The following is a 15,935-nucleotide window of genomic DNA, read 5'->3' on the forward strand; positions in this document are numbered from 1 at the left end:
GTAGAGATTGTATATGTATATATCGATATCTTGAGAGCTCAAAATAAAATTAATAAAAAAAAACATACCCTACATAACATATCCAACTCTTCTTGGTTCAGGGTTTTCCGTTTCCGAAGACTAGTAAAATAGGCGGATTCTGGAACCCCAAGGATTCAACGGTATATGGATATGGAAAATATAAGATTTCCGATCCTAGCGGGAAAAGGCGGGGAACAGATACCCAATAGGATATAGGATCCTTGGGAGGAACTTTTGGTAATGGCCTTGATCCTCTATGCTATTTTTTATGTGTTCTTAGTTCTATTGAACTTTTTGCATTCTTTTAAACAAGAATCTAATAAACTAGAATTGAGTCAGTGGAAAAAAGGAGAGAGAGGAAAGTGTTAAATGGAGAGAGTCGACTAATCAGAGACTTTTAGGATCTTCTTTACATCAGGTAAATCTGTCGGCCCTGTCCGTTTTTTTCTTTAAGTTACGACTCTTTGCTGCTTACTTCTATCAAGCCATAGGGAAAGTCTATGATGAATTTGGAAAACTCATCTCACTCTTACTCTATGGCTCGGACTTAATGGGGGAAGAAAACATCTTCCATAATTTCTTTTTTGTTCAATTCTGGACAAAAAAGAAAAGGAAAAAAAGGAATTTATAGGGACAGTGTTACCCCCTATATCCCCTAGTTTATATTGTAGGAATAATAAAACAATTTAGCAGTCTGACACACTTACGTCCTTGCAAAGTAAATAATTATTATTGTAGTCGTAACCGTAGAATAGGATCCTAATCAAAATAAATACATTTGGTTCAGGCGCTATTAGCATGGTAAGAAAAGATTTTTTTTACAGACCAGAGGGGCTATCTAAATCCTAAAGTAAAGGCGAGCGATCGAAGTAGAAGTACCAACGGCTCAGTGTCATGAACCTTCTCCATCTGATTCAATAAGGGGGAATTAGCCTTCTTGTCAAATGGCTATCCTTGACAAAGGGTACCATTTATACCATAATCTACAATGTAGCGGGTATAGTTTAGTGGTAAAAGTGTGATTCGTTCTATTAATAACTGAATTTGAAATGATATACTTAAGGCATCCTTAAGTTTTTTATTTTATATTCCGATGAAAACTTTAGTTCTTATAAAGGATTAAATCCTTTTCCTCTCAATAGCATATTGAGGAAGAATATACATTCTGGCGATTTGTATCCAAAGACTAATTTAAATTGCATCCAAAATAAAAATAGGATTATGAGTACAGAGTCGCGAAGCATAATTTTGCATTGGATTAAGTATTCCAATTTGAAAATATGAGTAAAGGATCTATGGATGAAGATACAAAAAAGTTGATTTCCAATCGTAACTAAATCTTCTTAAAATAAGGAATAAGGAAGCCAAATAGCTAAAAAACGATAGTTTTGGTTTACTAGAACCATCCGCATATTGTTTCAGCTCGGTGGAAACCCAATTCTTTTCCTCAGGATCTCTTGAATGAAATTAGGGAACGAAGTAAGTAGATTAGATGAATTTAGATAGAATTTCTATCTCCTACTCTATAAGGATCATCTAGAAAGCGGAGAGCTTTGGTTCCATTCAAATAGAAAAGCTGACATAGATGTTAAGTGGTGAGAATATCCATAAAGGAGCCGAATGAAATCAAAATTTCATGTTCGGTTTTGAATTAGAGACGTTAAAAATAATCAACCAACGTCGACTATAACCCCTAGCCTTCCAAGCTAACGATGCGGGTTCGATTCCCGCTACCCGCTCCATTCTGTATAAAAGGAGTATTCTATTTGTCTAGACATGTTAGAGGCTTGTATTCAAGCCTTTTTTGTCCACCAGTTTCTGGTACTCCAGAGCGGAGTAGAGCAGTTTGGTAGCTCACGAGGCTCATAACCTTGAGGTCACGGGTTCGATTCCCGTCTCCGCACTTAGCAGTCTGTATAAAAGGACTATTCTATTTCTCTAGATATGTATGGTAGAGGGGCGTATCCAACCCTTTTTTATTCATTAGTTCCCGGCCCTAGAGGGCAAAATTGAGCAGTTTGCGAAGTCACTTGCCTTCAAAAAAAGAAGGCGCAAGGCCTCTCCCTACCCTGCAGAAAATAAAAATGAAACGAAAGGGACAGTCTACCTCTCCCTTCCCTTTAAAAAAAGTTTGCCCGTTGTTTGTCTCAGTTAATACCCAATTTTTGGAGCTCTGTTGGCGAGTTCTATTTCTGCCTCTGGAGCGCCCTCTTTTTTTGAGTGGGATGCAAAGGAAGGGTAAGATAGTAAGGGATACGGCACTAGACTAACACCTAATTAATACTTAATTTAATATAAGTAGTTAAACAGTTAACTAGACTAAACTTTTTATCATAGTACTTTGATAAATTAAGCGGGCGAGCGGCGGGAATCGAACCCGTATCTTCTCCTTGGCAAGGAGATATTTTACCATTGAACTACGCTCGCTACGGTATATATTTTATAGCGTATATCCGCCTGGGTCGACCTTCTATGTCTGGGTCGACCGTTTCATTTCATTTTCTATTATATTAGAGTTTTCCTTTTTTTATTATCTGTCAATGAATATTCTAATGGGAATGGAATTTCATAATACTGAAAGAGAAGAGCTAGCAATTCGGAACGCAAATTGCGTTTTAATACGTCTCACTATTCTAATTTTTTAGAAGAAATGGCCTTTATTATTTCTTTTTTATGGGGTTAATAAATATTAACCAAATTTCATTTAAGAAATGAGAGAATTCAGAATAGCTACGAGAAAGACTAGTCCAATCCATAATGATGTACCGGAAAATACAACATTTTTATTATTTGACCAACCATCAGGAGAAGCAAATACAAGGGGTACACTAATTACTAAGACTGAGGAAGTCGCAATTAATGCAAAAACAGCTAATTGGAAAGCAATAGTCATATTTCTAATCCTCCAAGCTACCATCAAATAAAGTTGACTACATATTTGATCCCTCACTTAAACCAAAATTGTAAAAAAATACAAGAAGTAGGAGGGGTTTAATCATGAATCCATTGATTCTTCTCTTTAATTCAAATTTATTACTTAAACCGCTTTTTTATTTGGATATGGGGGTGAGAAGAGATTATTTACTCTTTATTTCACAAGCGGGTATAGCGGATCCTGTATCCGTGTATACAGTATACAGAGATATATCGAAAAGGAACTTGTATCTGATATCTTTCTAGAGGCTAATAAATCTTTTTATTTTTTATATGGCTATGTTCTATTTGTAGGAGTAAAATAAGGATTAGGCTGTGGAGAGATGGCTGAGTGGTTGATAGCTCCGGTCTTGAAAACCGGTATAGTTCTAGGAACTATCGAGGGTTCGAATCCCTCTCTCTCCTTTTGCTTATTGAATACGTTTGTTTCTTTCATTTTTATTTATTTTTTTTTTCTGTCCCTTATCTTTCTTTCATAAAAAGGAATGAATGGCTCGGCTAGATGGAATAACCGAGCCAGAACAGAAAAAAAGTAGAACAGGTATAAATAAGAAAATCTTAGTTAAGAGGGTTCATGTAAAGAACAGGTTCCAAATCACGATCGATTCCCTTTTCAAAACCTGCTGCAGCAGCTCGGGCTCTTCCTGCATGCCATAAATGGCCCACAAAAAAGAAGAATCCTAGAACAAAATGAGAAGTTGATAACCAACTTCTAGGAGAGACATAATTAACTGCATTGATCTCGGTAGCTACGCCACCCACGGAATTTAAAGAGCCTAAAGGAGCGTGGGTCATATATTCTGCTGAGCGTCGTTCTTGCCAAGGTTGTATGTCTTTTTTCAACCTACTCAAGTCCAAACCGTTGGGGCCCCTTAGAGGTTCTAACCATGGAGCACGAAGGTCCCAAAAACGCATAGTTTCCCCTCCAAAGATAACCTCCCCAGTTGGGGAACGCATTAGATATTTACCTAAACCTGTGGGTCCTTGAGCGGATCCCACATTAGCTCCAAGACGCTGGTCTCTAACTAGAAAAGTAAATGCTTGAGCTTGAGAAGCTTCTGGCCCGGTGGGTCCATAAAACTCACTCGGATAAGCTGTATTATTGAACCATACAAAACAACAAGCGATAAAACCAAAGACAGATAAAGCAGCTAAACTATAAGACAAGTAAGCTTCTCCAGACCATACAAATGCACGGCGAGCCCATGCGAAGGGTTTGGTTAAAATATGCCAAATTCCGCCAAATACACAAATAAAACCCAACCATACATGCCCACCAATTATATCTTCTAAATCATCTACACTAACAATCCACCCTTCTCCACCAAAAGGAGATTTTAGTAAATAACCAAATATAACACTGGGACTAAGGGTCAAATTGGTAATTTTTCTTACATCTCCCCCCCCAGGGGCCCAGGTATCATATACACCGCCAAAATAAAGAGCCTTGAGTACTAGAAGAAAAGCACCTAGACCTAACAAAATTAAGTGAATACCCAAAATTGTAGTCATTTTATTTCTATCTTTCCAGACATAACCAAAGAATGGAAAAGATTCCTCAAGAGTCTCGGGTCCCAGAAGCGCGTGATAAATGCCACCGAAGCCTAAGACTGCGGAGGAAATTAGGTGAAGTACGCCAGATACAAAGTACGGAAAAGTATCTAGAACTTCCCCCCCTGGCCCTACTCCCCAACCTAGAGTAGCTAAGTGTGGAAGTAAAATCAACCCTTGTTCATACATGGGCTTTTCTGGTACGAAATGGGCCACTTCAAATAGGTTCATTGCTCCGGCCCAGAATACGATTAATCCGGCATGAGCTACATGAGCTCCAAGCAGTTTACCGGACAAATTGATAAGTCTGGCATTCCCAGCCCACCAAGCAAAGCCGGTGGTTTCTTGGTCACGACCAGCTAAAACGAAAGTTCCATTAAAGAGCGTTTCCACGTGGTAGAACCTCCTCAGGGAATATAAGATTTTCATGAGGCTGATCCTGAGCTGCCATCCACGCACGAATACCCTCGTTTAAAAGAATATTTTTGGTGTAGAAAGTCTCAAATTCAGGATCTTCCGCTGCACGGATTTCCTGGGAAACAAAGTCATAGGCACGTAAGTTCAGAGCCAAGCCAACTACGCCAATAGCACTCATCCATAAACCGGTGACGGGTACAAATAGCATAAAGAAATGTAACCAACGTTTATTGGAAAAAGCAACACCAAAGATTTGGGACCAAAAGCGGTTAGCAGTGACCATTGAATAAGTGCTTGAGTTGGGTTAAAAGCACGGAAGGTATTTGCACCATCACCGTCCTCAAATAGAGTGTTTTCTACGGTCGCTCCATGAATAGCGCATAGCAGAGCCGCACCTAATACTCCGGCAACTCCCATCATATGAAATGGGTTCAACGTCCAATTATGAAATCCTTGGAAGAAAAGGATGAATCGAAATATCGCTGCTACGCCAAAACTCGGCGCAAAGAACCAACCAGATTGCCCCAGTGGATAAATAAGGAATACAGAAACAAAAACAGCAATTGGACCAGAGAATGAGATTGCATTATAAGGCCGCAATTGAACAGACCGAGCAAGTTCAAATTGGCGTAACATGAAACCTATTAGTGCAAAAGCCCCGTGGAGAGCTACAAAAGTCCATAGACCGCCTAATTGACACCAACGAGTAAAATCTCCTTGTGCTTCGGGCCCCCATAGTAGCAACAAAGAGTGTGCTAAACTATTGGCAGGGGTAGAAACTGCTGCGGTTAAGAAATTACAACCTTCCAAATAGGAACTAGCCAATCCATGGGTATACCAAGAAGTTACAAAAGTTGTCCCTGTAAACCAACCCCCTAAAGCGAAATAAGCACAAGGAAAGAGCAATAGGCCAGACCATCCTACAAAAACGAAACGGTCCCTTCGTAACCAGTCATCCATAGTATCAAATAGATCATTTTCTTCTTTAGGAATTCTACCAAGGGCTATAGTCATAGTGATCCTCCTATTCAATTACTTCAACCATTTCCGAGCACCTCATATCACTTTCCAAGGCATATGATAGTTTTATTATCTGTGGACGATTTCTTTCTCGTTCAATGCCCTTTTTCAATGGTCTCGAAGAGAGAAATTTCCCATTTTTATCTATGGAGTCACAGTCACAACCGAGGTCGTGGTAAATCCATGAATTTGATTCGATTTGTTTTTCTTATACTATTTATTTGTTTTTCTTATACTATAGAAATAGAAATAAATTGTTTTTCTTATACTATAGAAAGAAATAAACCTTTGAATTCAGCATTATTCCAAGACTCCTATTTCAAAGTCTATCTTTTAAGGGAAAAATGCAAATAAAAGTAACCCTTCTTTTCCCATTCCCTCTCTATTGCATGGGTGGAAGAACTAAAATAATAGAGGATTCTGAAAAAAAAAAATGGACCTTCGAAATCCAATTTTATGTGTAGCGCAAAGGAGTTGCGATTTCTTCTTATTCCTATAGAACATCTAGTAACAAGAATATGAAATCGTAAATAGCGAAAAATTCTTGTCTTGCGCGGTCTAAGTCTAAGGAAATAAAAAAAATTCGCTTATACAATTTCATCTACATCGAATTTATATATCAGAATAGCGGATAGAGGCATCATTAAAGGAGTCAGGTCTACTTACTTTATGCTTCTTTCCAATTTTATGGTGGATTTGATAAGAACCCTTTTTGCTTTCTTGATAAATAATCGACAAAAAAAGCGTTTTTTTTATATAACCTGCTTGTTTTATTATAATTATAACAAGTCCTATATGGAAATGCCCGCTAAAGAGAAAATCTATTTGATTGTCTCTCGGCCAATATCGATTTTTTAGAAAGAAAAAACAAGAATTTTCTTCTTTTTTTATTAACATTAAGAAAAAAGAATATAATTAAAATGGAATTGGCAATATAATTTTTATAGACTTTTGAAAGAAAAAAAAGGGGTTTTTTGCAACCGTTATTTCTTATTTCTTGCCTATATCATATCACGGAAACCTTTCGCTTTGGAACGTGGAGAGATGGCTGAGTGGACTAAAGCGGCGGATTGCTAATCCGTTGTACAATTTTTTTGTACCGAGGGTTCGAATCCCTCTCTTTCCGCTCCCTTGGATCATTTGGGACTTTCGAATTGGAAAGAATTCTGACCCCCGGATTTTCTCATAGATAAATGTACGAAACAAATCCAATAAGAAAAAAAAAAACTGAATTTTTACTCCTCGCGTCCAGGATTCCGTCCTGGGTCATTAGATAAGAATCCAAAGATAAAGAGTGAAACAAAGAATATCACTACTGTATAAACAAAAAGTTTGAGAGTAAGCATTACATAATCTCCAAGATTTTTTTTTAAGGAATAGATTACCAGTTTTTCCTTACCACACGGATCCACTAGGATGGTTTTTTTTTATACCTAAAAATGCAAAAAAGAATTCTTGAAAAAAATTGCAAGAATTCTTTTATAATAAGCACTCTTATCAATAGCAAAAATAGGGTTAGGTGGTTAGGTATTGTGTAGGTACCTTTAGGTACCTGCTCAACCTAGGTGCAGGGGAGTAGAAAGGCTGATCCAAATTTATTGCTGTAGCTACCCATTCAATGTAGAAGAATTTAAATTTTAGAATCGAAGGTTCATAATATAAAAATATAAAACTTCTCGGCTTTTACCCATTTTAAAATTTTTTTGGAATGAACACATCATTCAATTTGGCATACAGAGTACTAAAGATTTCATCGAAAACTTACAGCAGCTTGCCAAACAAAGGCTAATAGAAAAAAGAATAGAGGTATAACAGGCATAATATCCACGATTGGATTGAAAATAGCATAAGCTTCGGGTAATTTGGCAAAGAAAAAACTAGTAGGATAAAGAACAGAATTAAAACAGATACAGGTTAAACTAAGTATATTAGGCATAACAAGCATTTCATTCTTGTAGAGTAAATAATTGGATTTTTCTTGAGTTATTTTTTTAAGGGAAAGAAGGAAAAGGCAGATTCAAAATCTTTTTTCTTCGGACTTTCCCAAACACAAAATACCTCCTTGTATTCGCACTCTCAAATGAGAGTGGAATAAATTCGACTTTCATATAATATCTTAATAGAATTCCATGTAATGATCAATGCATTTTTTTGATTCTATATTATCCGCATGTGTAGAATACTAGCAAGAGAATATCCCTCCTTTTTTATGTAATTGAAATGGTATTGACGAATAACAAATAAACATACTAGTGTTTATTAGTGTCGCATAAAACCCGAAATGGGGCGTGGCCAAGTGGTAAGGCAGCGGGTTTTGGTCCCGTTACTCGGAGGTTCGAATCCTTCCGTCCCAGATTGTTTCTGATGAAACAAACGGTGAAATCATATAGTATTCCGTACGAGACAAAAGTTTATTAAAGAGAATAATGATATCTTATTCTTTCTCAGAAAACATAATAAAGTCTTAAGTCCAGTCAAATTGACTATCTTTATTTTCATGAAAAAATGGGATCTATCAAGCACATTCAGGATATGCCTCTACTATAAAATCACTTAGTCATATTTTTTTCTTCCTTTTGGTATTCGAGTTGAAGAAGTACGAGAATTCTATAACTACCAAAAACTTTCAATCTTTTCATTGGAATAGTTTATTTAGTTATTATAGTTAATTGTTTTTGGTACTGAAAAAATATATTACTACTAGAATTCTAATTCTAGTAATTAAATTAATTAAACTTTTTTGGAGGTTGATAGTTTATTTATTGAGGAAGAGTCAATCCTTCTTTTCTCACTTCAAGATTGATCATCTCGAGCCATCCGTTGAGGGTGGAAATTTAAGAATAAATAAGTTTTAAGCAAACTTGTTTAGTCGTCTTTTTCAAACTATGTTTCATTCATATGATAGAATTTTAATATGGGTTTAAATAAATTGGATCTTGGCGGAGGCTTCCCGGATAAATACTTACTTTCTTTTATCCATATTGCTCCATAGATAGCAAGTTTTAATTAGTATAAAAAAACTAAACCAATGACTATTCATGATTCCATCCATATTGGATCAATTCTCTATACCACTTTGCAATGAAAAGAGGAATGTTTGTTATGGTAAAACTTCGTTTAAAACGATGTGGTAGAAAGCAACGTGCGACTTGAAGGACATGATCGATTGTGGATTTTGCTATCCATCATTTTCCATAGTAATGAAAATGCTCTTGGCTCGACATAGCCTGTTCTATTCGTTCCGAACCAAATTTGCGCTGGGTTTAAGTAACATAGTACACGATGGAGCTCGAGAGGACAGAATTTTTTTTATCAAGGGAAAGAATCTAGGGTTAGTGAAAACTAATAAATTAGGCCAACTTTGTCAGTCTATCCTTAATATAGAAATAAATCGAAAGGTTAAAATAAGAAGAAAGTCCAATAAAAGTATATCAGAATCAATCCCTCTTATTAGATTTCTATAGAAGAGATAAATGCTTTATCGAAGGAAATAAGAAAAAAGGGTATGTTGCTACTCTTTTGAAAGAAAAAAATAGGAATTCCCGAAGTAATGTCTAAACCCAAGGATTTCACAAATCAAAGATAAAGGATTCCAGAACAAGTAAACACAATTTTCAATTGTCTCAACAACAGAGTTGGATTAGAATAAGGAATAAAAGTCAATTCGTTCGAAATGAGACAAAGAAAAGAGTTTAAAGACGACTCAAAAATTTTGGAAGGATTTTGCCTTCGAAGTTTGTCAGGCAAAATTAGCCCACTTGAGTCATGAGTATAAATGAAATTTGTTTTTTCTGTAAGGAAATTAATGCACGTCATAGTCTAATTTCTATTATTATCGACAGAAATTCGAATCATTTTCTCGAGCCGTATGAGGAGAAAACCTCATATACGTTTCTAGGGGGGGGCGTTGTTTATCTACATCTATCCCAATAAGCTGTCTATCGAATCGTTGCAATTGATGTTCGATCTCGAAGAGAAGGAAGAGATCTTCAAAAAGTAGGTTTTTATGATCCGATAAAGAATCAAACTTGTTTAAATGTTCCAGCTATTCTCTATTTCCTTGAAAAGGGTGCTCAACCAACAAGAACTGTTTATGATATTTTAAGGAAGGCAGAATTCTTTAAAGAAAAAGAAAGAACTTTGAGTTAATTGAAGAACTAAATGAATCAAAAAATAGGATAGGAGAAGATTATTAGTATTCCTAGTTGTCTAATTATTTAGACACAATTTACCTCTTTTTTAATCCTATTTGGATTTATATTATATCGTGCCAATCCAACATAAGCCCCTATTTTATTTACTTTTTCTATCTAATTTGTTTTCTTACCATTGTATTTCCATTGACAAAGGTCTATTGAACAAATAGAATTTGTAGATAGATGGGGTCTCTTTATCCTCACTCCATATTCAATTTTTCCGCCTACACTTCGCTCAAATGATAAGGGTGTTCCTCTTGCATGTATTCTCATACAATATAATATATATTTTTTATAATATATATTTTTTGTTAATAAAAATCGCTAAAAATAAGGAGAATTTGGCCATCGTGATTAGGGTCGCTCTTTTTTTAACTTTACTTTAGTGGAATTTCACCGGACCTGTTCGTTTTGGCATTTGAGTGTTTTTCATGGTCGATAAAAAAAATCTTTTGATGTCTTGCTAGTTCAATGTTTTGACAGAAGCGCGCGGTGTAATTCCATTGATTTTTGGATTTCGATCGTATCTAAGATCCTTTTTTTATCTGGGTTGCTAACTCAATGGTAGAGTACTCGGCTTTTAAGTGCGACTATGATCTTTTACACATTTGGATGAAACAACAAATTCGTCCAGACTCTTGGTAGAGTCTAGAAGACCACGACTGATCCTCAAAGGTAATGAATGGAAAAAATAGCATGTCGTAATAAAATCAATCTTTTTTGAATGGAATCCAAAATTACGATTTTCTGGGTCTAATGAATAAATGGATAGAGCCTGGCTCCAATTCTGGTAAAATAAAAAGCAACGAGCTGAACTTCCTAATTGGAATGATTCCCCGCTCTAATTAGACGTTAAAAATAGATTAGTGCCGGATGCGGGGAAAGGTTGGGTTTTCCTATGAGTGGACCCTTTATTTTTTCTTTTTTTTTTTAGAAATCCTAATTATTCTTGATTATGGATTGAATAAGGGATGTTATGGATTGAATGTGTAAAAGAAGCAGTATATTGATAAAGAGGCTGTATTCCAAAGTCAAAAGAGCGATTGGCCTGCAAAAATAAAAAACTTGTTCTGTTCTTTTTTTTTAATTAGAACAAACATAAACTAATTGGGTAGAAAAGGAGCAGAAAAAGATCTGTGGATTAGACTCCCTTTCTTTCCAGGGTTTGTATTATATTAAAAATGCAACACCCTGTTCTGACCATATTGCACTATGTATCATCATTCGATAAACCGAGAAATGCTTCTTCTCTCTGATTCAAGTAGAAATACAAATGGAAAAATTCGAAGGGTATTCAGAAAAACATAAATCTCGTCAACAATACTTTGTCTACCCACTTCTCTTTCAGGAATATATTTATGCATTTGCCCACCATTATGGATTAAATGGTTCTGAACCTGTGGAAATAGTTGTTAGTTGTAATAACAAGAAATTTAGTTCACTACTTGTGAAACGTTTAATTATTCGAATGTATCAGCAGAATTTTTTGGATAACTCGGTTAATCATCCTAACCAAGATCGATTATTGGATTACAAAAATTATTTTTATTCTGAGTTTTATTCTCAGATTCTATCTGAAGGGTTTGCGATCGTTGTGGAAATCCCATTCTCGCTACGGGAATTTTTTTGTCTGAAAGAAAAAGAAATACCAAAGTTTCAGAATTTACGCTCTATTCATTCAATATTTCCCTTTTTAGAAGACAAATTTTTGCATTTGGATTATCTATCACATATAGAAATACCCTATCCTATCCATTTGGAAATCCTGGTTCAACTCCTTCAATACCGTATCCAAGATGTTCCATCTTTGCATTTATTGCGATTCTTTCTCAACTATTATTCGAATTGGAATAGTTTTATTACTTCAATGAAATCCATTTTTTTTTTTCAAAAAGAAAATAAAAGACTATTTCAATTCCTATATAACTCTTATGTATCAGAATATGAATTTTTTTTGTTGTTTCTTCGTAAACAATCTTCTTGCTTACCATTAGCATCTTCTGGAACTTTTCTGGAACGAATCCACTTTTCTAGGAAGATGGAACATTTTGGGATAATGTACCCTGGTTTTTCTCGGAAAACCCTATGGTTCTTTATGGATCCTCTTATGCATTATGTTCGATATCAAGGAAAGGCAATTCTTGCATCAAAAGGCACTTTTTTTTTGAAGAAGAAATGGAAATGCTACCTTATCAATTTCTGGCAATATTATTTCTGTTTTTGGACTCAGCCGCGAAGAATCCATATAAACCAATTAGCAAACTCTTGCTTCGATTTTATGGGGTACCTTTCAAGTGTACAAAAAAGTTCTTTGTTAGTAAGGAATCAAATGCTGGAGAATTCATTTCTAATAGATACTCGAATGAAAAAATTCGATACCATAGTCCCCGCTACTCTCCTCATAGGATACTTATCAAAAGCTCAATTTTGTACTGGATCGGGGCATCCTATTAGTAAACCCATTTGGACAGATTTATCAGATTGGGATATTCTTGATCGATTTGGTCGGATATGTAGAAATCTTTTTCATTATCATAGTGGATCTTCGAAAAAACGGACTTTGTATCGACTAAAGTATATACTTCGACTTTCATGTGCTAGAACTTTAGCTCGTAAACATAAAAGCACGGTACGAACTTTTATGCAACGATTGGGTTCGGCATTTTTAGAAGAATTTTTTATGGAAGAAGAGCAAGTTTTTTCTTTGATGTTCACCAAAACAACTCTTTTTTCTTTCTGTGGATCACACACTGAGCGTATTTGGTATTTGGATATTATACGTATCAATGACCTGGTCAACCCTCTTAATTAATCATTAGACGAAATTAAGAAACAGGAAAGGGTTGATAAATGATCAAGAAAAAACTTTTCTATTTTTCATTCTGAAATGTTCTTTTTATTATAATAAAGAGTAGGTGAATCAACTTACTAATTAAAAAAATTAGTAGAACTTCCTCTTTGGAATAGAAATTGGCTATTTCTACATAGGGAAAGTCGTGTGCAATGAAAAATGCAAGCACGATTTGGGGAGGGATTTTTCTCTATTGTAACAAGGAAGAATTATCTACTCCATCCGACTAGTTCCGGGTTCGAGTCCCGGGCAACCCATATAGAAAAGACCCATCAAAGTTTTTCACTTTGACTCACTTCATTTACAAATACAAAATTATTGGTTTGGTTAATTTAGTTATATGGATAGCTAATCTTTGGGCTGACTTGGTTGACATTGGTATATAGTCTATGTTATACTGTTAAATAACAAGCCTTCTATTATCTATATTCTAGTTAATACGTGTGCTTGGGAGTCCTTGCAATTTGAATAAACCAAGATCTTACCATGACTGCAATTTTAGAGAGACGCGAAAGTACAAGCCTGTGGGGTCGCTTCTGCAACTGGATAACTAGCACTGAAAATCGTCTTTACATCGGATGGTTCGGTGTTTTGATGATCCCTACCTTATTGACCGCAACTTCTGTATTTATTATCGCCTTCATCGCTGCCCCTCCAGTAGATATTGATGGTATTCGTGAGCCTGTTTCTGGTTCTTTACTTTATGGAAACAATATTATCTCTGGTGCTATTATCCCTACTTCTGCGGCGATCGGATTGCACTTTTACCCAATTTGGGAAGCTGCATCTGTTGATGAGTGGTTATACAATGGTGGTCCTTATGAGCTAATTGTTCTACACTTCTTACTTGGTGTAGCTTGTTATATGGGTCGTGAGTGGGAACTTAGTTTCCGTCTGGGTATGCGTCCTTGGATTGCTGTTGCATATTCAGCTCCTGTTGCAGCTGCTACTGCTGTTTTCTTGATTTACCCTATTGGTCAAGGAAGCTTTTCTGATGGTATGCCTTTAGGAATCTCTGGTACTTTCAACTTTATGATTGTATTCCAGGCAGAGCACAACATCCTTATGCATCCATTCCACATGTTAGGTGTAGCTGGTGTATTCGGCGGTTCCCTATTCAGTGCTATGCATGGTTCCTTGGTAACCTCTAGTTTGATCAGGGAAACTACTGAAAATGAATCCGCTAATGAGGGTTACAAATTTGGTCAAGAGGAAGAAACTTATAATATTGTGGCTGCTCATGGTTATTTTGGCCGATTAATCTTCCAATATGCTAGTTTCAACAACTCTCGTTCTTTACACTTCTTCTTGGCTGCTTGGCCTGTAGTAGGAATCTGGTTCACTGCTTTAGGTATTAGTACTATGGCTTTCAACCTAAATGGTTTCAATTTCAACCAATCTGTAGTTGATAGTCAAGGTCGCGTTATTAATACTTGGGCTGATATCATCAACCGTGCTAACCTTGGTATGGAAGTAATGCACGAACGTAATGCTCACAACTTCCCTCTAGACTTAGCTGCTGTTGAAGTTCCATCTATTAATGGATAAGGTTTTTCTGCTAACATATAAGAATTTTTGAAGACAGAAATACCCAATATCTTGTTCTAGCAAGATATTGGGTATTTCTGTCTTTATTTTGAATCTTTTTTTCTTCTTAATCTTTCTATTCAGAATTCAGTTAACGACGAGATTTAGTATCCTTTCTTGCATTTTCATAACTCGTGAAATGCCGAGTAGGCACGAATTCCCCCAATTTGCGACCTACCATAGGATTTGTTATGTAAATAGGTATATGTTCCTTTCCATTATGAATCGCGATTGTATGGCCAACCATTGTGGGTAGAATGCTAGATGCCCGGGACCACGTTACTATTGTTTCTTTCTCCTCCTTCATATTGACCTTTTCTATCTTTGCCAATAAATGATGAGCTACAAAAGGATTCGTTTTTTTTCGTGTCACAGCTGATTACTCCTTTTTTCCTTTTTAAAGAGTGGCATTCTATGTCCAATATCTCGATCGAAGTACGGAGGTCAGAATAAATAGAATAATGATCAATGGAAAAAAGAAAAAAATCCTTTAGCTGGATAAGGGGCGGATGTAGCCAAGTGGATCAAGGCAGTGGATTGTGAATCCACCATGCGCGGGTTCAATTCCCGTCGTTCGCCCATCGCATTATTGCAAATTCCAAAAATGCAATTTTCCATATTCCTAGTTACGTATTTACTTACGGCGACGAAGAATAAAACTATCGCTATATTTTTTCCTTTTCCTAGTTCTTCTTCCAAGCGCAGGATAACCCCAAGGGGTTGTGGGTTTTTTTCTACCAATGGGAGCTTTCCCTTCACCGCCCCCATGGGGGTGGTCCACAGGGTTCATAACTACCCCTCTTACTACGGGGCGTTTACCTAGCCAACACTTAGATCCGGCTCTACCCAAACTTTTTTGGTTCACCCCAACATTACCCACTTGTCCGACTGTTGCTAAGCAGTTTTGGGATACTAAACGGACCTCCCCAGATGGTAATCTTAAAGTGGCCGATTTACCCTCTTTTGCAATGAGTTTCGCTACAGCACCTGCTGCTCTAGCTAATTGCCCACCCCTTCCACGTGTGATTTCTATGTTATGCATGGCCGTGCCTAAGGGCATATCGGTTGAAGTAGATTCTTCTTTTCTCTCAAAAAACCCCTTCCCAAACTGTACAAGCTTCTTCCAAAGCATACGGCTTTCTAGATGTATATGACGATCTCTAGACAGATGGATCTTATATGAATCATATGATGAAGTACCACATGAGTGGATATATAGGAAAGGAATCCAAATCTGCCGAATCGCTCATGTTATGATCTTCTACATCCTAGGTCTCTGCGTTCCGTCATCTGGCTTATGTTCTTCATGTAGCATTCAGATCGAATGACTCTATGAAATTACGTCGATACTTCCACAT

This window comes from Triticum urartu, unplaced genomic scaffold, assembly GCF_056163025.1.
Source record: "Triticum urartu cultivar PI428250 unplaced genomic scaffold, HENAU_Tu73 scaffold1, whole genome shotgun sequence".
In the NCBI taxonomy this organism is placed as follows: domain Eukaryota; kingdom Viridiplantae; phylum Streptophyta; class Magnoliopsida; order Poales; family Poaceae; genus Triticum; species Triticum urartu.